The sequence below is a fragment of the Papaver somniferum genome, chromosome 7, assembly GCF_003573695.1.
Source record: "Papaver somniferum cultivar HN1 chromosome 7, ASM357369v1, whole genome shotgun sequence".
NCBI classification, from domain to species: Eukaryota; Viridiplantae; Streptophyta; class Magnoliopsida; order Ranunculales; family Papaveraceae; genus Papaver; species Papaver somniferum.
In genome coordinates this window covers 144,186,965-144,213,097 of record NC_039364.1, presented here as the reverse complement: position 1 = coordinate 144,213,097, position 26,133 = coordinate 144,186,965, and the positions used below count along the sequence as shown (strand labels likewise).

The window sequence follows — 26,133 nt, the reverse complement described above, 5'->3', positions numbered from 1 at the left end:
ACGGATGAACTCAGGCGACGTAATTCGATGTTTTGGTTTTGCACGGACATTAAAATCAGGTATATTCAGAAGTGCAATATCATTTCAAATGACCCATAAAATACCTTTGTAAACTTTAAAACACATAACATTTATTTTTTTTGGAAAGAAAGTGTGAAAATTAATTATGATTAATTCGTGACTTGAGGATACAACTCCAACATATTTGGGAAGATGTAAAAGTGTCAAACATACTAGAAACAAATCATATGTGAGTATATGAAAAAGGATGTGTAGACTAAAGACCAGAAATATCAATCAATTTTTTTTCTTTACTTTTGATAAGGAGGGCAGAACGACAAATAATAAGTATTAGTTCTAATATCGGAAAATGATATTATCAAATAAAACTATCAAACGACTAAAAAATAAAACTATTGTTATTTCATCAAACATGGTATGATTTTATTTTGGATTTTCCTCCAAATGATACTATCATATTCTTCTTCATTGCCTAAAACAACTATTCCTACCACTAATACAATTCTTAAGATTAGAAATAAGGAAAAACAAATGAAAAAATAATATAAATAGCAAACAATTTTTTTTATGAAACATGCAGTCTACCTATAAATGAACGTATGTTTTTCGAAAGGCTTATTAGGATTGCCATTGTGTCCACCTCCTTGCCCCTTTAGAATGCCTGTAATTTTATGGTTCAAGATACCAATGTAAATAAGCAAATATACATAACATTGTACAATTTAAATTTGTTGGATTTAAATAACACTTATCATGATAGTCATTGTCTCTGCCTTGCCCATCTATCAAATATATTAATTCTATACTATCAAACGACTAAAAAAGAACAATATTGTTATTTCATTAAACATGGTATGATTTTATTTTGGATTTTCCACGGGACATTCGACAAGGAGGCTATGAGATTTTTCTCAATCCTTCAATGGATTATGTTATTTTCATGAAGTTTACTTCCCCTAACATGTATTTCCATGCTCATTTTTTTTTGGTGTTAAACTTTGAATAGTTGGAACCCATTAAAAAAAAATTGTTGTTGAGTCTCATTGTTTTTCTTATTCACTTTTATTTTTACTCATACCCTCTTGCATTTTTTATCCTGATTATTTTCTCCTTATTGTTTTTCCGTCTTCATTTTCAGATTGCTCGAAACAGAGTTCCTTAATGCTGGTGGAAATGAATATTGAGAATCATAAATCATATATTCTATACCAAATGAGCAACTCATCTTACGGTTAATTTTTACAGTTTTAAAATGATACTACCAAATAGAAATTGTGCCCGTGACGATACGACACGGATTAAACCCTAGTCAAGAGTATAAAGCACAGTTTGGCTAACTTAGCCTGTGTTATTGGTGGTTCAGATTTGTCCTTGGTAAAGATAAATCTATGGAAGAGGTTATCCAGACCAAACCTTTCTATCACACGTGTGGCTTAGCTTCTGGTTTCAGACAGAGATAGAAGGGTTTTGAACGGAAACGCCTTTCCCAATTGCCTCCTCTTCTTCTTCTTCTTCTTCTTCTTCTTCTTCTTCTTCTTCTTCTACCATTTTCGTCCACCTAGAGATCACCTTACGGATTATAGGAACACCTCCTCTTTTGAGGTACAATTCACTCATTGTTTTCATGTGTTTCAATTCTCATCTTGATTATAAAAATCACCGTCTTTGATATCAATCTACCCATGAGGTTGTAATTTCTGAATCAGGTCGGTCAAATTATAATTACTTCATTTGAATTTATTTTAGTCTTTTTATAAAGGTTTTTCATAGTGTGGTTGATCCCATGTGTTACACTCACTTTTATTTTTCAATTCTCTTCATCTTCATCCGTTAGACTCCAGGCTACATCCCAAACGTAAATAGTACTAGGTGAAGATCCGTGTAAAAGTAGCGGAAAAGTATCTTATTTGATCTCTTTCAATGTGTCTGAAATGGCTAGGTAAATCTTTCTGTCTTTCATTGTTTGGATTTACTATTTTGATGTCTCCTTCGATTTTGTTAATAAAAGTGAAAGAACTACTTAGATTATGCCTTAAAAAATAGGTTCATCTTCAATTAGTTTTACCAAGATTCGTTCTTTAGTTTCAGTTAATTTTTTTAATGTTGATTTTACTTATAACTTCAAAAAATTTATCTAATCTTTTAGCAGGCCCTAATGGGATTTTGAAGCTTCATTGTCAAAGGATAAGGTAGTAACTGGTCCAGATGAGCCACCTCAAAAATTCCTTATTTCCTCAAAACCTTCTATGGTTTCTTCTCAAGAATGTACTCACAATGGATTTTGATTTGGTGGACATGTTTGCAAGCTATGATGAGGTAAGTTGCGAGGATGATTTTAACTGAGAATTCGTGATTTACTGAGGAAAAAGGTGCATGATCAGAACACCATAGATAAATCAACGGCTGGAAGTTGGTTACATTCAATGAAGCTATTTCCCGTTTGTTACCGATTCTCATCTCAATGCCCAAGAGAACCTTCCCACTACTCCCAAGAATCCATCAACTTTAATTCATTGTCTATTTGTATTGTGGTTAGTGAGGGAATTAAAGCAGTTTGGAATCTTTGGATCATAATAGCTTCAAAATCTACATGGGTTGTAGTAATAAATCTAATTGTGTTGGAATAATCGATTTGACCCTCTCCTACCTCGATATCGGTAGTTAACCCTAATCCAATTTCATTTACCGACTTGATAAATTTTCATTCATTTTATTTCAAGCCGTATCTCTTCTTCTCACTTATGTTTTACATATTCCAAAACCAAAATACAGAAAACCAAAAGAAACTTATTATTCGATTTTCTCCATCTCGCCACAGCAACCATGGTAAGCATGACAATACGCTAATATCTCCTTAACAAAAAGAATAAGATGACTTATATTGTTGTTCATTGAATTATTTGTCTTATAGAACTGTTGGCACCATCACTACAACATTTCTGGTCATTCTTACTAGCAATTAACATATATAGATGAATGATTTCATGTATGGTAAGAGAAGTTAGGAACCAACAATCTTGAAGTTTCTGGATGCTCCACAAACATGCCAGCTACTACGTGTTCAATCTTTGTTTAATTCCTCTCTGTTTGGCCAGACTCTACTGACATGTTTATATAAATTAGCCACATGGCTAGAGATGGAAGTACATATTTTCATTCACAATATATACGTAATTGGACTCAAATGCAGGTTGTGTTCTTTGTTAATGTTACGTTGGAAAAGTAAACCCTTTTTTTTTTTTTGGAGAGAATGCATTGAAGTGGTGGTTCTTCTCCAGGTTGGACTAAAGACACAGGTACTGGTGGGAATCAGAAACCTAGCTGGGGTGAAGCAATAACCATGAAGATGCTTGGAATAAATCAAAGGAGCTCTAGATGATCATGAACTCAGTTTTCTTTAGGCGTGGATAAATGTACCAACTGTTCTTTTCTCTGTCTATGTGTAGTTTGTTACGTTTGGATCTTTGGTGGACCTGTCACTAGATTTGTTAATTGATGATTGTTGTTGTGTTCTTATAACCTAATTATGTTTATGGAGCTTAGCAATATTACTACACAAGCAAGCATATAGTATGCTGGTTCGTGGACTGCTGTAACACCTGTACAACCTTATTTCGTACGTCCATGACCCTCAAGTTTTAGGTTCCGCTACCTTTCTTAGTCTTGCATAAGATATTTCACTTGATAGAACCTATGGAGTATCTGTTGTTGAATTTTTTTTTTCTCTGCAAATAACCTTGGATGCGACACCAAAGAAGGCAGTGATTGGCTCATTCTCAGAGAACTAAGGCAACAGGGTCTTTTGATCATATCAAATATTGGTAATGAGATTCAACTCCACCTTCATAACTTACTGGTGTGTACCAAATGATATGAATCCAAATTGTCCATCTAGCTATACACATGTGGTTATGTACAGGTTAATTAAGAAGCTAATAAGTGTTTATATGCGTGAGTTCTTATACACATATTTTTTTTTTGCTATTGGAAGAGTACAGGTACTCGGTTTCACTAAAATGAGTCTTATTTGTTTGGGTACTTCCTCATGCACATTAATATGGTGGCAGGGGACTTGGCTGATTCGTCTATCTGCTTTCTATGTAAGTTGACATCCATTCATGTCATTATAAATACTACTAATTGTTATTCCTTTAGGCGTTTGCAGGCTGATTCGACCATGTTTGTACCCCTTAAATACCCTTGATTTTTAAAAGTAGCTAGCCCCAATCTCCACACCGATTACCTGGACACAATGGTTATACTGTATATGCTTTCTTTTTTAATCATCATGACCATTTAATTTTTAAATTACGGACAAACAAATGATAACACTTTCAGGACATTCGTTTTTTCATCTTGGGATTAGTATGGGTTTGTATGGCCAGCATTCTTTTTTCTTTCTTTTCAAGAAATGCTACTGAACCAAAATGTCTAGCAATACCCTATCCAAAATCATAGAGGTCTCAAATGTCCATTTTGTGATTCACTAATTTATAGTGTAGTTGTTGGGCTGGGATCTTTTATAGTTGTTTCAGTATGTTATTAATTTATATAAGGGGTTTATGCCTTTGACTCTTTGAGGGAACTGAAGTTGTTTGGAATCATGTCAAGCTTGCCTGATGATAGTTTTTCGCAGGTTGTTGATGACCGAGGAGCAAACACTGCTATAGTAGCGCAGTGCTAGAGAAAGAACATTGTCGTGAACTATATATATCCAGAGGAAAAAACTGCAGATTTATGAAAAGGAACCACACATAACACCAACTGCAAGCATGTTGTCAATGTAAAAATCTTAGTTCTCAATTAATTGTTTTATTATTAAGCTTCATTGCATGTGTCAAATTAGTTAGTTGGGTATTTAATAAAATTTATATATTTGATACCATGAAATTTCAACTTTTTAAATCTGGACATCCCTAAATAATTTTTGAATGTTCAAGGTGACAAGCAATGGCATATCCGTTGTAAACTAAAGTTTTTATGGAAGTAGATGCATTCGTTCGAATCTGTAAGATAGATATCAGTAGGGAATTGACTGTGCAACAAGTAAACCTCGGCCCCACTTAACATATCTTTCCGTCCCAGATTAGTTAACGTGATAGAAAATGGCATTGAATGATGCTGCTAAATGTAAAATGCCATATCCTTTGTTTTTACCAGACTAAAATCAACCATATTGTGGCATTGAACGATGCTGCTAAATGTAAAATTCCATATCCTTAGTTTTTACCAGACTAAAATCAACCATACTGCAAGCGGTGGACATGTTTAGTTTTCCAGGTAGTGCTTGCCGTAATTATGCGTTAATTTAATATTTCTAAATTGGTCTGATTTATTTGCCGGAATTACACTGCATACAATGGAGTGTATCATGGTTTTCTAAGATACTCTATTTAATATTTCTAAATTGGTCTGATTTATTTGCCGGAATTACATTGCAGACAATGGGGTGTATCATGGTCTTCTAAGATACTCTGTATTTGTGTAAACAAAAATATACATGATTTTTTTTTTTTAAATAAAAAAAACAAATGTGGGAAAATCAACTCTTTTAACAGCTTCATTGGACGATTAGTTGAATTGTTAGAAATCGTGGAGTTCTACCGTAGGTTACTAAGTGTTTTATTTTAATCTGTTTATTAGAAGGGCCAGGACTCAATGCAACGGCAAGGATATGCTGGATATTTATGTCCGATCATGTTAGGAAAAAGCATGCACCACAAGAAAATTCAAGTAAGCACAAAAGAAAAGATCATTAACAAACTGATAAAAACATGAAAGAAGGGAAAAAAGAAACTAATTAAGGTGGTTCGAACACTACATTCTACTCTTTAAAAGATGCATGTAATTTTAACCAACTGAAACAGTATCCCAATTAACCTTGGTTATGGGTTGCGGTATGCAATGTATTCCCGTGCCGTTACGGCATGGGTTAATCCCAAGTATTAGATTTGAAGGACAATAAATTTACCTATGAATAAGATATTTATTAATAATATCAAAATCTAAGACAAGTTAAAATTTATATAGACTCAAATATAAATCATATTAAATTACCGACGCCGATATTTAACAAGATATACAAATTCAATCTGAATAAATAAAATCAATTATATCAATCTTTACGTGGAAGTAAAATTATATTTGCAAGATTAGGGATTAATAAAATTAAACAAAGTATCGTTACTAGATAGTTATTCTGGATATATTTTAATTATGCTAGTAACCAAATAGGAAAAATTGATAAAAGAATAATGAAAATGGTAATATAATTAAGACAATAACTTTTGATAAAATAAGCAAATGATAATACTATATAATACTAATTATTATAAAATTTAGAGTTATTGCAAATATCGTTTGGATAATAATTATAGGATAGTAATAGCAAAATGTAATTTTTATTAAGAGTACAACTTAAGGATTATTTAGCAATAAATAAAATTTTAGGAAATGAAGTTAGATCAAACCGAATCTAGTATTAATAATAAAATTAAACCTGACATGACATTATGATTAATTACGATTAACTTTTATCGGCCTAAGAAATAAGAAATAAATGTAATAACAATAATAAAATATTAATACCAAACGACTATGGGAAATTATTAGCGGTTATTTACTTATATCAAGTCATATAATGAAATAAACAAATAAATACGTTGAAATTAATATGAAGTAATATTTCTAACTTAAATCAGTTACAACAGAATTTAGAGGTTAATTAGTCATAATAAGTTAGCACTTAGTTAATCCAACACTGGAAAATGGTGAAGGTTGTGTTTCTCTGTTCGTAGGAAGGCATTGTTGGTATTGGCCAACCTTGACAAGGCAACTGCATTCAGAAATGACCGATCATAAAAGTAAGCTATAATTTAATTTAGAAAACCAATAGATGTAAGTTCACTTAGAAAGATTCGTAGGATTCTTCCTTGAAGTTAGAGACAAATATCTTATAAAATAGAAATTAGTGTAAGAAACTTAGACTTCTTTATCTGATGGAATTTAAATCAGCATAGTTGAACCTAGAGCCACGAATTTTAGTTGTAGAAAACCATATAGGTTTGTGTTTCATTTCTTGTTGTTACGAACTCATTTAAAATGAGTTGATTCTCGCGCGTTTGCAAGTATGAGCAGTACTTGCACTTAGTTAAAAGATAATATTTCTCTATAAGGTGGGGAGTTTTGAAGACCAGGAGGATGGTTTGATTTTCGAGGACGAAAATATATAAGGTGAGGAGAATGTAAGGATCCTCAAGCTCGTCAACGTTATTAGACTAGTCAAGTGACGAGTTAGCCGATAATAACTCGATTAGTTTAACACGAACGTTAATTAATATAAATTAATTTAACAACGATCCGTATACGAAATTAGTATCACTGAATAGGTCTCGAAAAGTTATGCGGAATGGACTACTCGAGCGTGTCAATTGGATACCGGACGAAGAGGAGGTCATTGGATTTGAGTGAAGGGTAAAATTATCATTCCATTAATAAGTTGATCTGGCTTCCCTTATCCAGTTGAGTATGTGTATAGGCGAATTTCGTTGGTCTTACTCTTATCTAAACAAAACGAGAAGAGATAATCACTTTCTCTTATTCTTATTCTTCTTCTTCTTTCTTTTTCTTTCTCCTCTGTTCGTCTGGTTTCTTCTCGATCGATTTTTGAGCGATGAAATTGAGCTCTATTTGATGGAATTAATTGGCGAAGTTGTTTAGGTGAACAAGGAGATGTAGTTTTTGTGAATTATGAAGGAAGTTGGAGCTGTTGTGATGAAGATCGAATAGAAATTTTTAGGGTTTCTGTAAGATGGTGAGAAAAAGATTTGAGGTAACGATTGAAGATGGGTTTCAAGAACTTGAGTAGAAGAAGAGATTGTTATGTCAATTTGAAGATTAATATTCAGAGAAGAATGGTATTTTGATAATTAGGATTCTTGGAAGTGATTTCGAGATCCAATTAAGGGTGATTAAGAAGGAATTAAATGAGGGGTTTGTTAGTTTAGAAGTCTTTGATTCATGTTTTGAGTTTGAATCAGAGAAGAGAAGATTGGAAACTGAATTGTGGTTATATTGAGAGTTGAGATGGTGATAAAGATTAGGAGTCTGAAATCGAGAAAAGAGAAGTAAAATTAAGAACCAATTGGTGATGGTGTCAGTTCAGGTGTTGATTCAATTCAAGAACAATCGAGTAAGGTAATTAAGGGTTTCTCTTATTTCAATATATGTTTTCGTAGAATTGAAGATGAAATGATGATATCTAGATTGGTTTGTGTTTTCATTGAAGTTTAATTGACTTTATGGTGTTTTAGTTCGGTTTGTTTGTGAAATTGAGAAGTTGTGATTTTAATTTGAATTAAGGCAGTCGATGTTAGTGATGGTGAAGTTGATATGAAGCTGCAGGTGTTATGATGATGATGTTGTTAATGTTGTAGTTGTTGTAGTATTATGAAATGTAGGGAAGGGGTTGGAGGCTTGTTGATTAAGAATTCGAACTAGTCTGGTTGTGTGTATATGAGATTGTAGGTTTTATGAGATAATATAAGTGGAGGAGAATATTGTACGTGGTATTAATTTGGTGAAGTACAGAGTCTAGAATTGAGTTTATGAATGCAAACTTGGAACTTCCAAGAGTGTTATTGATGTTGCTCTGCACTAAATTGGATGCTAATTCAAAATGTTGTGGTTATGGTGATGCTGCACAGTTGGTGGTGTTGGAGTGAGTTAATTTGAGACAGATCATAGGTTGGTTTCAATTGTGGAGTTTGAAGGTGAGTTTTAGAGAATGAACTATATAGGTGAGATGCAGATGATAGTGGTTTGAGGTTCTGGTGGTGGGTTTGTGCATAAGATGAGTATTGTAGAAGGGTATCTAGAGAGGAAGTTGCAGATGGATACTAAGAAGGTCTTAGTTGTATTTAGAGATATAGTTAGAGTTGGTTTGGTTGTGTAGTTAGCTGAAGTCAAATGTTTGTATGATTGTACTGAAAGAGTGAAGGTTAGATGAACTTTGGAGTTGAATCTGTGCAGTGAGAGGCTTGTAGTTGCTGACTAAAGGTAAGCTGAAGTTGTATTTGAAATTGTGTTATAAAGTTATTTTAGAATTGTATCGAGATTGTATGAACTTTAGTTCTTAAGATTTAAGCCTGTTAGTCATCCCAGTCAGGGTATCTGACTGTTTTTGTACCTAGCTGACTCAGGGTATCTGACTGACTTAATCCGATTTGACTCAGTGCACCAGTCTCGACTCAGTTGACCGATTTAGTCTTTGACCTTTGACCAGGACCTCACCTTGACCTATTGGCTTGACTTTTAGACGTTGACCGTCAGTTGACCCGTAAAGTGTTAGTGACCGTTAGTTGACCTTTGTGGACCAAGCCTTGTGTAATGGGCTTGTTTAATGAATTTGGGATTAGGTTTAGTTTTACTATTTTGATGATTGGACCACTAATGGTCCGAACTAGCTTTCGGTCCCTTCTACAAAGTTGTAGATGTTCATGAGACTTAGTTAATGGATTATAGAACCAACCTAGTTGAATTAGTAAACCTTAGTTATGCTAAGTATAGAGAATCAAAAGGTGTAAAGTCATAAATGGGCTTAGAATCCTTAGATAGACTTGTATGATTCTTGTGTGAGCCTTTTGGCTAGATTCTTAGACTTCTTGTGTGATTAACAGTTAGTCTATATTAACAACGATCGATTCAAAGGATGAACCAGTGGATCGTGGATCTCGAGGTAGGCGTGGCTTGTCATCAAAAGATGTGGGAATTTATATTTAACTCTATTGCGATTGTTGTTGTTTTCCTTTACAAAAGTTTATGTTTGACAAATTCATGCATTGTCTGGTTGTGATTTCCATGCATTTGTTTAACTTTGAATTACGAAAGTTCTATTATTTCCTTTAATATTTCCATTGCTTGGAAAGGAATTGTAATGCTTTCTTTGTATTTATGAATTGTTTGGAAATAAGAATTTCCAGTTGGTTGTTTGGAAATGAGAATTTCCATCTGTGGTATATAGGATATTGCTCCTTCATTTATATCTACATGAATTCGAGCTTTTATGCAATCACTAGGTGCGGGACGAGTCACCATATAAATATCTAGGTGCGAGACGAGTCACCATTATTATATATTGTTTGGAAGGAGTTAGTTCCATATACATGATTGTTTACCTATGTGTTGATTGTGCTTTAACGTTTAGGGAAAACATGAATTGTTTTCAAATCATTTTCAATGATTACATGAAAGTTAAATGTTAATTCCTGCGGGGCACCCCTTTTAGGAATGATGTGCTCACCCATTCCCACTTTCAGTTTCAGAGACAGATCAGAGTTGCACGAAAGCGTCGAGGAGTTGATTTCATTAGTTGGTTAACTTCGGTTATGTTTATTATGTTTCATATTATATTTGTTAACCAAATGACTATTGTATGTATGTATCATTTGAGAGAAGTTCTTGTATTTATATAATTCTGAGCGGGGCTAGTTTTGGGTTAAGTTTTGTAGCAGATCTCTTAATTGAATGCTTAAATTTATGATTTAGTTTCTTAGTGCCTATTCATTTACTTAATCTATTGGATTAGTCAGCTGCTAGCTTTGCGGATGCTACACATGCCACATGTGCCAATGACATGCCATTCCAGCCACATCTCCGTGCCAAGGCATGCCAACCATGCCACGTGTGCCAACGGCATGCCGTGCCAGCCACATCTTCGTTCCAAGGCATGCTAACCATGCCAGCCGCACCACTATGCCAAAGCCATGTCGGCCCTACCACATGTTGCTGGCCGCCAAACGAAGGGTTGCAACAATCAACGATTACCCTTCCATCTGAGATGCAAATCTCAGCCGTAAAAGTTCGCCACCTAACGCATGGCAACTTCCGGACCAAGGCCAAACATCACGGTTTATGCCAAAACCCTAATTTTGGCCGCACCTAAAACATGCCAAATCCATGCGGCCCTACCACCATGCCGCTGGCTGCCAAACAAAGGGTTGCAACAATCAACGGCTACCCTTCCATCTGAGATGCAGATCTCAGCCGTCCAAGTTTGCCACCTAACGCATGGAAACTTCCGGCCCAAGGCGAAACATCACGGTTTTTCCAAAACCCTAATTTTGGCGGCGCCTAAAATATGCCAAATACATGCCGGCCCTACCACATGCCGCTGGCTGCCAAACGGAGGGTTGCAACAATCAACGACTGCCCTTCCATCTGAGATGCAGATCTCAGCCGTCTAATTTCGCTACCTAACACATGGAAACTTCTGGCCCAAGGCCAAACATCACGGTTTTGCCAAAACCCTAATTTTGGCCGCTTCTAAAATATGCCAAAGCCATGCCGGCCCTAACACATGCCGATGGCTGCCAAAAGAAGGCTTGCAACAATCAACGGCCGACTTTCCTCCTGAGATGAAAATATTAGCCGTACAAACTTGCCAACAAACGATTTGTGGCAATCTCTTGGCCACGACGCAAAAACCCTAATTTGGCCGTGCCAAGAGCATGCACGCGCTGCAACCTGGACGTTGGTTGCCAGACGAAGGGTTCCAACAATCAACGGCTGCCCTTCCTCCTGAGATACGAATCTCATCCATACAAACTTGCCATCAAACGATTTGTGGCAATTTCTTGGCCACGACGCCAATTCTTGACCACGACGCCAAAACCCTAATTTGGCCGTGCTAAGAGCATGCAAGCACTATAACCATACCGTTGGTTTCCAAATGAAGGGTTGCAACAATATACGGTTACCCTTCCTCCTGAGATGCAGATCTCATCCGTACAAACCTGCCGCCAAACGACTCGTGGCAATTTATGGGCTGCAATGCTAACTCTATGGTCACATCACCAACCTGGCTACAATGCATATTCCTTGGTAGCGGCACCAACTTGGCTACAAACGCCAAATCCTTTGGCCATGTCATACGTAGCAACATGCTACACGTTTTCGGCGAGAACACTCGAGACATCAAAAGATGTCACAAACTGGGGGATGCTCATCAGGGTATTGGTCTGGCGGTTTACATCGTGCGACGTACACTACGCACGTTACAGGAAAGTGTCATAAGGGTGAGGCGGATAGTAAATATAAGAAGTAATGATGAAACATTTTCTTCATTATGGAAACATCAATTCCAGGCGTTACCCGTTATCACTTTCTTCCATTTACTCAACCGTTTCCACTTCTTACGAGACCAGGGTACGTTTCGTTGCGACTTGTATAAATAAGTCTCACCTATTTCCACCAAAAACAAGTTTTGAGCAAGAGAATACAACACTCAGAAATCACTTGTTATCTTTCCACTTTATGATACAAGTCGTCAAACAACTACTCTTGCAGAATCAACTATTCTGGTCTCAACACTCTCTTCGCTTCCCTCCCCAAGACCAACCCTTCTCCTTTACTTTGTGAACGAAGCAAGTCTGGAACGACCATTTCTTGGTTTGGACTGGATTTGCACAGATTAATCTCTCGAATCAAAGTACTCCCTTGCAGTATATTGTTTAGGGTTTAGACTCGTTTCTCACCCACATACCCGAAATTACCAAAATCAGCATAAACTGTTCACCCTCAAACAACAGGCAAACACATTAAAGACCTTACAAGTATGTGTTTTTAGCGATCTGATATGGACATAGGTACTATCTCTAAACACACATCACCAGTTCAGGAAAGCTTGGCTAAAAAACCTGATACGCCTGAGAAACCGGTCACATATTCTTCATCGTCTAAACCCACTCTTAACTGGGAAGCTCGTCTTGACGAACAATTAGATGATCTCTCTGATGGGAGCTGTTTGTGGGTAAAAACTGTTTCTGCTAGTTTTGGTAAATGTGGGTGTGTGGATAAGAAACCAATCTAAACCTTAAACAAATGCACTGCACGGAAGTACTTTAGATTCGAGAGATCAATCTGTACAATCCTGGCCTAAACCAAGAAATGGTTGTTTCAGTCTTTCTTCGATCACAAAGTGAAGGATAAGGGTTGGTCTTAGGGAGGAAAGCAAAGAAGGGGTTGAGATCAGAATGGTTAATTCTGAAGGTGTGACTATTTTATGACTTCTATCAAAATGTGGAACCGTCTTGCGGAATGTAATCTATTAGTTCTTTTGTGTTTTTCTGGATACTTGTGTTGTTGCTAACCAAAATTGTTTCCGTTTGGTTGAAATAGGTAGAACCTATTGGGTTTTCTAAATTGATTCTGAAGAGTGACTGAGGACGTCATGACAATCAAAAATTAGGGTGATATTACTCCACATGTAACATTCTGCAGAGATATTAAATTAGTAATTTACTGCATCCAAATCTGTAAGGGGTTTATTTTTTGTGCATAATCAAAAGGTATCGAAAATAAGAACATGATACAATCAAAATCAAAACATAATCATACCCAAAGAATAGGACAGGATGAAAAGAAGATTGGGGTTTAGGGTTTTATAACTATAATTATACCTCTAGAAATTCCTCAGCATAAGCTTGAGCAAGCTGAGATTTGAGCTGGTCCATGAAAACCTCAGGTGAAGGCTGAGATACCGATGAAGAAGAACCACTTGAACAAGATGAGAAATCTATTAGTCAATCAATCAATCGCTAATTCCTCCCTATTGCTTTCTTTCTCACTCTTTATATGTTTAGAAAACAACTCTATTTGCTCAGAAGAAGTCGAGTAACCCTAATTTCACTTCTCCAAAAGTCTCAAATATACACTGATTTTTCTTGAAAAAAAAAGATAAAAACTCTTCCCAGTCCATCAAGCCCATCCCACTTACCCAAGTCTAAGCCCAAAACTCCACTGGAGGTTGTTTTAAGAATTTTCTCACCGGACACTAGGGGAATGTAAAGTGTAAGCTGCTATCTTAGCCTAGCCAAGCACCCTGGTGGTGCTCGGATTTGGTTTCAAGTTTATCTCTGGAAACGACAACAGTTTTGGTGACGCTTTTTGTGCAAACGGCGCCATAGTCATGCCAAAGGATTTATAGTAAGGTCATAATGTGGAAACGGTCACAGGAGCAAGAGTTGCTATGAGTTGCTATGATATGGCGCCATTCCTAGGGTTTACTGGGTCCCGCATGGCTCGTGGCATGTTGTGGGTCCCAAAGTGGCGTGATTTGAGCCACAACTGGAAATTAGGGTTTTGGTTAATGCGCCTAAAGAATAGTTGTGCTTCTGACTAGAAAACCCTAATTTAAGCACATCATGGCGTTGGCCACGAACATGAGGTAGGTTAGCACGTAGGGCGCTATTTACGGCACGTCGGCATGTTTAGGCATGCTGCCACAAAGTGGCATGTTTGGCGTGGCGGAGTGGCATGTTGGCCTGCCGCTCAACTTATTGTCGCAACATGGCACGTTTGGCATGTTGGCGCGGTTTTTGGAAAGCCAATTGGCTTTGTGACCATCTGGCGCAGTTTCCCCTTTTTTCAACACTGTGTAAAGTTTAGAGAAACCTGATTGGTTAATATAAGAGGGGTCGGCCAAGCATGGGCGTGGCCACACTTCTAGAGTGCGTGTGGCGGATTTAAAGCGACCTGATTGGTCTATGGGAAATAGGGCCGGCAAGTATGGGCCAGCCAACGTGTGGCGAGTTTAAGGCGACATGATTGGTCGACGGGGAAATAAGGTCGGCCGGGAAACATGGGGCGTGGCCAATTGCAAATGGCGCCGGCTGGCCTAAGGCATGGCCACACCTCCTTTTGGTGCTGCTCCTATTCTGCGGCTCTTTTTGATTTCTTGTTTTCTGATTTTGAGTAGGATTTTGCACCTACTAATCCATGGCGGATTAATTTCTTAGTTCGCCTAAGCTTAATTTTCACCAACGGGGTCTAATATATTGCGCAAGGCGCAAAACCCTAATTTCTGCAAATTAATCAGGGTAATATTTGAATCTTGTGAATTATCACAAAATTGATTGAATTTTATGTGTTGACACAGAGTTCTTTAAGTTTGCCAGAGAGCCGTATGCTTTCTGATTGAGTAATTTTATGCAAGGACCTTAACCTTGATACTTGGACATCCGCTCTACTCTGCTGCGAGTGAACACAAATTGTCATGCCATATCAATATTAAGGGTTCAGTCGGGGAACATAGCACAGAAAGTATTCAAAGAAACTTATAATACATGGAAGGCAAGGTGCCAAAATTTACAGAATATCTGGGATTGTTGCTACATGCACCATTCTGGGTAAATTTCATAATAAAATATTGAGTTTCTCAATAAATGCGCCAGTGAAGAGGTTGAAAACTCATCACTTTTACATGGCCCTGTTTCTTTGCAGAGTGACGGCATATTAAACGCAAGGTTTACAATTTTAACCCTGAACTAAAAACCACCATCAACAAGAGCGATTTAGAAGAGGGACAAGATGTTAAAGAAGATGTGTCACAGTACATCCTCCTCTTTGATCGTATTCTAAAGAAAAAGAAGTCAACATCCTGCTTGGCTGAATTTCTAACTCCTCTCTGTGTTGAAAACAGAAAATTGAGAAAACTCTTTAAGGGTTATGATAGCTTATTACAAGATACTCTTAAAGATCGTAACGAAGATATATGTTCAAAAATTTCTGAATGTGATCTTCGTCAGAATCTCCTTGTGTTGAAAGAAAGGCTTGTAGAAACTGATGCAAAGTATGTTTCTCAACAAGAATGTTTCAACGTTAGAGAAAAGGCTTTTCTCACACGGGAAAAAAATTTGGAGACTGATCTTAGTACGGCTCTTAAAAAGATCAAGGCATTAGAAGAGAATTTGAAAAAGTTCAATTCTAGCTCCACAAAACTATCTTCTATACTTGGAGCTTGCAAAGAACATCGTGATACACGTGGTCCGGGATATAAAGGTATACAATCTCCAAGTACAGGTAAGATGAGTTTTGTTGAGGCAAAAAATCCGTCTACTACCGTAAATGTATTTGGTATTAAAATTCGTGAGCCTACAAGAATGACTCAGTTGAGGACAAATAAAAACTCTCCTGTCAACTGCAATTATTGCAGAAAAAAGGTCATGTTGAAAGAAGATGTCACCTTCATATACGAAATGAAAAACTTCACAACATTCTTATTTGGATGTCGAAAGAAGTTCTTATATCTGTTCCTCAGTGTCCAATTAAAAACTCATTCCACAATCATGAAAAAGGCTGCATAGAGGTTTTTTCAGATTATGACCACAACATTTCTTCTACTCACAACTGTAAAAGGAACAATGTTGTGTGGATGACTGATATTCTGAAAGACCCTGTAAGAAGAAAAAGGTGTCGAAGAAAGAAAAATTCTTCAAACTTCTCTCTTTCCCTAAATAATGATCTTGCTGATATTCCTGATTACATTCACATCAATAATCGTGTCTCGGAACTCAAGACCAGTATCAACGGTCTCAAATGTAAGATCAAGAAGGCAAGGAAAGCAGCTGATCCAGGTAACCCTTGTCATTCTCCTAATAATTATAGTATTGGATAGGAGAGTAAAAAGGAGTGTGTCAACACCACTGATGAACTGCATGTTCATCAATATATAACTTGACTATTCTTTTATGTGTATCCTCTTTATGGACCAATGAGAAGATACACATAACCCTCAACGGAGAGCTTCTTCTTAACAAATGGTCTGTGTTGTATTGTGATGACAGTGTTCTCTCTTCCTGTAGTTTGCTCCAAACAGTTTGATTTTAAAATTGTTTACCTTCTACCTTCTTAAGATACACTAGTTTATCTTCCTAGAATGACAGTTGAGTCACCTTGTATCATTGATTCCTGTCATCTGATCAACCTATTTGCTCCATCCATTAATAGACCTCGGCGTGGGTCTTAACCTTGTATCTGTGCACACTAGCCCGTTGCCAAACATTTACAAGAAAACCTGGTTTCTCTTGTGGGATTTTTCCTTTAAATATGTATCAAGTCTTTGATATACATATACTAGTTCGGTAACGCCAAGAGCCTTTATGGGATTGATTGAGCAAGTGCACGATGGAAGGAAGCAAAAAGGACGACAACTTTGATGAAGTAACCTTTGACTTGATGATGATCCCATTCCCGTTATTTGCTATAAAACAATTGATCATGAAAAAGATCTTCCAATCCAGATGTCTGTTCAATTGGTTGGAAATCTTCTTCAAGATTTTGAGGTCGTGCGTGAACATATCGAGATTGCATCAAATAATCTAGTGTTTTTGAAGGAGGAGTTAAATAAAGCAACTGATGAACTTTCCCTTGTCCGTTCCATGGTTGCTAATCTCGTCTGAGCTTATTTGTCGAGTAAATCTTCTTTTTTATGTTTTTAGAAGAAAAACTAGGGTTTGGAATAGCATTTATTGTGAGTACACATATCTATGTCCAACGATTTTCATCTTCAATGTTTTTAGATTTATTTATTTAACTTCTATGTTATTTGGAGATGATATTTGCAATTTTAATCTTTATGATTTTATATATTGCAAATTGTAATGGGATACGTTGTTTACGTCCGTGAACCTGTGACTGTCCCATACTTGTTCAAAAGTTATCTCTATTATGTCGGTATGAAAGTATTGATAGAAGATAGAATGAACTTTTGACATTACAAAAGTTAAAGCCCTTTATGTCATTGTTTTGATGGAAGAAAGGATAATACTTTTGTTTACAAGGATTAAGTCAATTGTATATCATTTTGCAAATAGTGATGGAAAATAGAATGAATCGTTGTCTATTCCGCAGTATTGGTCGATCTCCAATCTACATTTTTGTGCATATACTGTGTTGCTCCATAAGATTTCTTATGTTTGAGCATGACCAATTGAATTGATCATTCTCTTGTATCCAGTTTAGTTGTTGCTACGTAAGTTCTCTTATGACGAGCATGACCAATTGAATTGATCACTTTTGTGGTTAATTTAGTTGTGTAATTCCAATTGAATTAATCATGGGTTTTCTTGTGGTTAATTTAATTGTCCATTTCGATTGGATTAATCATGAATTATTTAGTGGATAATTCAATTGAATACTTTGGATTCAAATTCATGTTTTCATGTGATTTGGTTATGTCCAAAGAAATCCTTCTTTTCTTGTGAAAGTAAGGTCTCCTTTTTTTTTTTTTTTTCGGGAATGACATTTTATGGGGGAGAGTTCTTTTTGAACTTGTGCTTAATCGCCAAATCTTTGTGGGGAGTGCGGCTGTGAAATATTATAGGGGTTATCTTGTATCTTTATAAACTCCTTGATGAATGCGTTTAGCTTCGGCTTTATGATGGCATCTAAATAAGTTGATATGGTATTCTATTTTGGTCATGAAGTATATATATGAAAATTTCATGAGGATCCCACTAGTTTTCGTACCTTTGCCAATTTATATTGACAAAAAGGGGGAGAATTAATGTGTAGTGTGTGTTTATGGGTGAAAATTATTTCTGCTGGTTTTGGTAATTTTGGGTGTATGTGGATGAGAAATGAATCTAAACCCTAAACATATGCACTGCACGGGAGTGCTTTCTGTTTCGAGAGATCAATCTATAAAATTCTGGCCTAAACCAAGAAATGGTCGTTCTAGACTTGTTTCGGTCACAAAATTTTGGCTAAGTTGAATGGTTGTGATCGTTTTAAGATACTAGTGGAATTTCCGCGACTTTTTAAAGAATTACGCCATCCATGTTTCAAGCAAACGTTCATTGCTCCATGGCATTGCCGTGAGAAAGCCGATCAGGTGGGTGAGGAGTGGGACCGCCAATGTGTATATTAACGCTTCACTGATCAATCACGGGACGATCCAAGCCGTCCAACTAGGCTGGCGAAGTTGGACGGTCGCGATGATTTTAAGACTATTTTGGACAGTCTTCGCTCGTTTGATCCTTTCCCAAGAAAGCATGACCACCTTATTTTAGGGCTGGCGTTCGACGAGCGTTGGGAGTATAGTGTGGTGTTCGACCGGCTAGGGCATAAGCGGGCCCGCCGGTGGTCATCACGGGGATTGCCTGCTCCTCCTAGGGTTCGTCTAGGCTGGTTAAATCATGCGGTCAACTTGCGTGGCCGTGGTCGTTTCTGAGACTGATACGGTCAGTCCATATTTCCCTTTGGAATTAAATATGCTCGATCGGGCTAATATAAGCACGCCGATACGAGATTCTCTTTGTTAGGGAATGGTATATCATGTATGGGTATTTCGTGCATACCTCACTATTGACACTTGGAGATTCATGTTACTCTGCTGAGAGTAAACACTCAGTCATCATGCCGCACCAATAATGAGAGTTCTGCTGAGAACATCACAGGAAATACTAGGCAAATTATGCATTAGTTAATAATGCTATAAATTCACAGAATATTTGGGATTGTTGCTATATGCACCATTCTAGGTGAATTTTGTATATTTATTGAAATGCTTCAAATAAATAAAGCGAGAGGTTTTCCGTGCTCAACGCTTATCAAACGGCTTTACCCTTTGCAGTATGTCAGCACATTATTTTTGGTTTTACAATTTTATCCCTGAACTAAAATCCACCATCAACAGTGTGATACTACAAATACATATGGTTTACGGATCATTATGTAAGGGGAGTGGTTTTCACGTCGAGATGAAGTATTGACTAAGGAGGAGTGATACATATCACCATAGTATTGTTGTCAACGTTGTGATATAATTGAACTTTGATGTTGTGTAATAATACTATGACACTGTATAACAATGACTGAGAGCATTTGTTTTCTGATTGTTATCGCTACAGATCTTCCACAACTATGATGCTGAACTTACAACCTTTAAGATCATGGAGTACTTGGAAGTGACGAAGATTTCGAGTCGCGTTGAAGATTCCAAGGAGATCAATCATTTGGATGAGAAGCTACAATTTTTATTTATTTTGTAATCCATATGTATTGATAATATTGTCGCTAAAATTGACAAAGGGGGAGATTGTTAGAGCACTGCTCGGTCGAACTCGCATGCGTCGCTATCTCAAGCATGTTTGTCAATGTTAGTGATCAAAACTATAAGTATTGATTTTTAGCCTATTTATAGATGTCTCGGAATAGGATATAGTTTGTGTAGTTGAGCTTAGACTTCACGACGCTTATCACTTGAAGACGAAGAAATACTAAGGAGATCTTGTGGAACTTCATCGACAAAAGGTATGTGGAGACTTAAACTCATCTATCACTTGGAAAGTCCATTTCCACTCTATCTCCTATATTGAGACATGAGTCGTGTTGCGATATAGTTTTCCCTATACACATTTGATATTTCGAGCTGAGTATATCTCGCTCACATATTTCTCGAAATATGTGTTGGTAAACTTTCGCTTCGACCAAGTTCATCTTATATCATGAGAAAATTGCCAAGTAACATCTTACATGGTTTGTGTGATACAATCATTTGGTGTAAGACTTGGAATGTTTCGATAATGATTATTTCAATATATTGAAAATTGCTTTGATGCTAATAGTGTATGAAAACGGCTATTGTCATTATAGAAGAATATTTCGATGATTGAAATAAAGAGTTTAGAATACTGTAACCATCTTTGGATATAAGAATAGTGTGTTCACACATTAGTATATAAGTCCAAAACTGGGAGCCTAAAGTATGCATACTTGTGTGTATACAAAAAGGTTGTAGGAGACTGGGTAAGTATGCGTACCCATACGCATACTGGTGGAAGTTCACGTCCGTGAATTTCTGCTGATTTTGAAAACCAAAACCAAACTCATCTGGTTACCTAAAGTATGCATACCCATACACATACTAGCGGAAAGTTCACGTCCGTGAATTTCTGCTGAGTTTGAAAACTAAAACAAAATCAAATCCGGTTACCTAAGTACGCATACCCGTACGCATACTTAAGTGGTTACTTTCTAAGATCGGTTGTACATGAACCTAAAACATTTATCACTAAGGAATGCAATCTTTGCAAACCGTGGCTATAATGTTCATGTATTGATTCGAGTGAATCAAACCGATTTTGCTTCAATTGTGTACTTGTATAAATCCATGAGAATATAGCAATTGAACAACTCTTTAACTAGTTTTATTTGAGTCATTTGAACTAGTTATGGTTAAGATGAATAAGGTTGATATGAAAGTAACCATATGGCTAACCTCGGTTAACTATTTGTGAACCAGCATGGTGTACACGTTTAGGTACGGTTGCATAAACCTAAATGAGGGTACATTTCATTTTTGTATCACAAGCTAAGTTCGATCTAACAGTTGAAAGATATTAGCTTGGTTGAATCATGTTTTTCATGTAACGGTGATTATTGAATGCTTTGTTACCAAGGTAACTTGGATTGCAAACCTTGATTTGAAAACTATATAAATGAGAACTCTAGAAACTGGGAAACCTAATCCGCACACCTCCTGTGTGTTACTAGTTTCATAACTAGAGTCGATTCTCCTTTAACCTTAGGTTTCTTCTCGAGACCCTGTAGGTTAACGAATTGAAGACTTCATTGGGATTGTGAAGCCAGACCCAACTATTCTCTTTGTAGTTGTGTGATATGATCTTGCTTTTTCTATCGTGATTGAGTGCAATTGTAAAATTGGCTTGAGATTTATATCTCCGATAGGAAAGATAGAAAAGTAATCACAAACACCTTCGGCTCATCGTTTTTGATTCCACAATAACTTGTTTCGCTAGTAGATTAAGTTTATTGTGATGTGATTGATAATACTAGGTTGTTCTTCGGGAATATAAGTCCGGATTATGAATTGGTTTATGTTCACCTTGATTTATCAAAAGATGGAACAAAAACTCTTGGGTATTTCTGTGGGAGACATATTTATTCAATACTATAAACTTTTATGTGTGAGACAGATTTGTTTATCAAGTCTTCGACTTTGGGTCGTAGCAACTCTTAGTTGTGGGTGAGATCGGCTAAGGGAATCAAGTGCGTAGTATCTTGCTGGGATCAGAGACGTAAGGAGCGCAACTGTACCTTGAATCAGTGTGAGATTAGAATATACGAGGGTACCCAAATATACCTCAATCTAAAACTTTTTCACCTATAAGTCCTTTCTCCTAAAGTGCTTGTCTATAGACCGAGTCGAGACAATGAAACTAATCGGTTCACACTTCGTGTGATCGTCTATGGATACGATATTGAGACAATACGACAACAAGATAACTTGTGTGATTGACTATGGATATAAGATCGAGACAATACAACAACGAAATATGTTTACTTGATAATTAGTTCGTACTTAACCAAATACAATAGGATTACTATCAAGTAAATAGGAATTAACGTTTGTGTATTTTACTTCTAATTATAATAAAACAATTATAATTGCGGAAATAGAAAAGTAAAAGACATGGCAAGATTTTGTTAAAGAGGAAACCGCAAATGCAGAAAAACCCCGGTGTAGATGGTGGATTTTCGACAAAGGCTAAAATCGTAAAACCATAATTATAGTACTCCTGATCCAACAATCAGATGAGTGTTGAGACTCATGTCTCTCGTCGAAAGCATGAAAGCTCATGCCACAAAATCTCTGACTGAGAATGCCGTCTCTCAGAGTATATGTGGATACGCAGTATCTCAGCTGAGGCAACGGCATATCTCATAAATACTGAACAATTTCAGTAATTAATTCTATATAGAATCGAACGATTGGACGACTCCTAGACAGCTTGCCTGCTAGTATAGATCAACAACGTCTTCAGGATACAACAATGTTTTCCCTGACTATATAAAAGGAATATGACATTTCCGAAAGCTCATATTTCTCAATTCTCAGATAATTAATGCTCCTAGAAAGCATGCCTGCTAGTATAGAGCCATCAATTAATTATCTCTAATCGTTAACTGAATATTCAGCAATATTCTACGATTCTTCGTAATATTTCGTCACTTCAATTCGTGGTTCTTCCCAGCAGAGTTTCATGAGTTAGTGATAAATGTTAAACGTACGGGAATCTGAGAAGCTATTGAGTAAGCCCCTACTAAATGGTGCGAGTGTACTCAGCAATAATGCACAAATGAGCACCTGAATGCGCAAAAGAAAACACGAAGTAACGATAAACCTATGCAAAATAGGAAGAAAATAATAATAATAAAATATTAGCAAAGGCGCTAGGGGACTGGGCTCACCAACCGGCGAGTCACGCCGTGGCCAGTCCCACGCCCAATTCTATATTTTATCATACTTTGTTATTTTTCCATGATGTTATGAAAATCTCTTCATTCGAGCAAATCTCCTTCGTTTCAAGGAAACTCCCCAGTCTCATGGTTTTCTTCGCATCAAAGAAATAAAATAATTAGGAAAGGTATCGTGGGACCAGGCTCACTAGCCGGTCGGCCATTCCATAGCCGTGGCTGGTCCCGCACCTCATGGTTCCTTATTATTTTGTTATTTCTCTCATCCCATGAAAATTCCCTGATTTCATGATATTTCCAATTATGTAAAATTAGGGAGAAAACGCATGGGACCGGGCTCATTGGCCGGCTGGCCATGCCCTAGCCGCGGCCGGTCCCGCACGCTCTTTTCTCATATTTTAATATTATTTGTTTCTTTCATCCCATTTAAACTCCTTCACTTCAAGGAAACTCCTTAGTTTCAGCAAACTCCTTGAATTCATGAAATTTCCCTCAAGTCATGAAAATAATATAAAATTAGGAAAACTCGTGGGACCGGACCCTAGCCGGCCGGTCATGCCCTAGCCGGTCCCACACACCCCTTATTCTATTATTATTATTTTTTATGTTTCCCCCATCTCATGGAAACTCCTTGATTTCAAAAAATTCCTTGGTTTCAACAAACTCCTTGATTTTATTATATTTCCCTAAAATCATGAAAAATATTATAAAATTAGGAAAAGTGCCTTGGGACCGGACTCTTTGGCCTGCCGGCCATGCCTTGGCCATAGACGGTCCCACACTTCATGATTCCTTCATTATTTTATCATTTATTCCTTCATCCCATGAAGTTTTCTCGGTTTCAGCAAAAATCCCTGATTTCTTCATATTTTCTCAAAATGTTGCTCAAACGCGCATCAGAAAACATCGTCAGGACTGAGACACAAACATTATGATGACACGGGCATGTCTCCTTGATCTACCAAGGCCGGTCCCGAGGCTTGCAAAGAGCCGATCCCACGTGTTTTAACAATTTTGACCTAATTTGCTCAATTGCTCATATTGGGTCCAAACTCTTCTCAAACAACTTGGAATTTGCTGAAACGACCATCAGCTGGTCCCATGATCACCAAGGGCCGGTCTCATGCCCTCTTGGTCGGTCCCTCATCTCTCCATAATCAGGTTTTACTATCTAACGCTCACACGAGCACTATTTTAATAAATGATTAAACCAGTATTTAATCATCCTTTCACCAACTGATCTTCAAGAGATTTTGGTATTTTGCTCACTTGAGCTTATAGGCGTGACATGGTCGATTTATCATCCCATGCAGTCGGTCCCTTCGGTTGATTTTCAATAAATCATCAATTTATAAAAAATTAGGGTTTCGAATCCAGAGCTCTGCAAAAACATAATTTTGAGAAGATTTAAACACTAATAATTTTATGTTGACCCGTGATCAACACTTTAATAATTATGCTCGGCTCAGATGTCAGCATCTTAAATTAACGTTTGCTCAAACGAGCAATATTTTGCTCAGACTAAAGAATATTGGTTCAACTATTAATATTCAACAATTCATCAAATGAGCAACATATGCTCAGATGAGAAATATTTGCTCAGGTCAAGGGATGTTGGTTCAACTATCAATATTCAACGACTCAGAACAATATTTGTTCATTTTAGTTATCAATATTTATTCGACAATGTACTTTATTCTCAGCAGACATGTGCAATTCATGAGTCTCAAAACATTTGCAAAATCACGTTCGAATCAACAATACAAGGACTCATCGTCCCATGATAGTGTAGCACAAAACATGATTGAAAGGGATATTTAAGTCTCGTCAGAAGCTTAATAGAAAACTTATTCAAGGATCAAGATTCTTAGGTTATAAGATTAATAATCAAATTCATAATAATAAGATTGATAGTAAGATTACATATTCTAAACAAAGAGATTAGCCTTTATATAGGCTTTGTAGAACCGACTAAAAGAAACTAAAAAGGAATTCTTCCTAAACTAGGAAAGTAAAGGATTTGCAAAGAAAGTAAACTAAAATAGACGCAAAGGATCAACAGTCATTGTTGATACAAACGTAAGGGACCAACAATGATTGTTGATACAGACACAGATGTCCTATATCAGTCCCCCCTTCTTGAAAGAAACTCGTCCTCTAGTTATCTAATAACAAGATCTTCATTATCTCCATATATTTCTCTATACTTCGAGTTGTCATCAATGAATACGATTTATTTTCCTCCATGGAAATTGTAGATGTCACGTTTACCGGCTTACCACGATCAAACAAAAAACTTGTAGATCTAGAGATCATAAACCGAAACATCCAAGAAATGTGTCTCAAAGCATGAAAAGAGTTGCTCTTAAGTTTCCTTTAATTGGTTACGAGAAACTAAACCATAGAACTCAGCTACATATTCTTCAACCAATTTTGCTCCTTGTCGACAGTTTTGAAGCTTGATAAACAGTTGCTGCTTATAATCTTTGGTAAAAACTTGGCTCGTAATAATTCTCTAATTCTTTTCCAAGTACGTATAAGAGGTTTATCATATTTATCTCGATCTTCACATAGTGTTTCCCACCAAGATGCAGCTAGGGCTGTTCATGGTCGGTTTTGGTTCGGTTTATAGCCAAACCAAAACCGAAACCAATACTATTGGTTTCTAAAAATCTAAACCAAACCAATCCATTAACCATTGGTTCGGTTTCCAAATGGTTCCAGTTGGTTTCGGTTTTTTCCAGTGGTTTTTGGTTAACCAATAATTATGTCAAATCAAAAAAAAATACACAAATTTACAGATAAAAAAATCGTAGTTGCCGATAGTATTGGTTTACACAAATATACAGACAAAAAAAAAAATAATCAAGAATAGTTAAAGCTTACTCTAATTCTAGAGATCAAAAGAAGATATATAATATATCTTAATTTAGTTATTGACAAATAAAAAAGAAGGAAGACGGGAAGAAAAAAGTCGAGTAGCAGCAGCTGTAGTTGGGGGTGGAGAAGGGAGGCGGCTGAGAGAAAGAGGGAGAGTATCATAATGAAATATTA

At 36.6% G+C, this 26,133-nt stretch overlaps 2 long non-coding RNA genes across 14 annotated transcripts; both read left to right on the top strand.

The window, feature by feature from the left end:
- The first annotated feature begins 1,453 nt into the window (after positions 1-1,453).
- Positions 1,454-4,906, top strand: LOC113298640. 13 transcript variants are annotated; one of them, XR_003334316.1, is made up of 8 exons: positions 1,454-1,727; positions 1,856-1,960; positions 2,171-2,847; positions 3,300-3,434; positions 3,565-3,637; positions 3,780-3,842; positions 4,020-4,121; positions 4,658-4,906. It is a non-coding gene; the product is annotated as an uncharacterized LOC113298640 (long non-coding RNA). The 13 variants fall into 13 exon arrangements; XR_003334315.1 differs by having other exon boundaries at positions 3,777-3,842; XR_003334313.1 differs by having other exon boundaries at positions 2,171-2,678; positions 2,794-2,847; positions 3,300-3,842.
- A 2,658-nt stretch (positions 4,907-7,564) lies between these two features.
- LOC113298639 lies at positions 7,565-10,578 on the top strand. Its single transcript, XR_003334306.1, has 2 exons — positions 7,565-9,078; positions 10,338-10,578. It is a non-coding gene; the product is annotated as an uncharacterized LOC113298639 (long non-coding RNA).
- Positions 10,579-26,133: the final 15,555 nt, after the last annotated feature.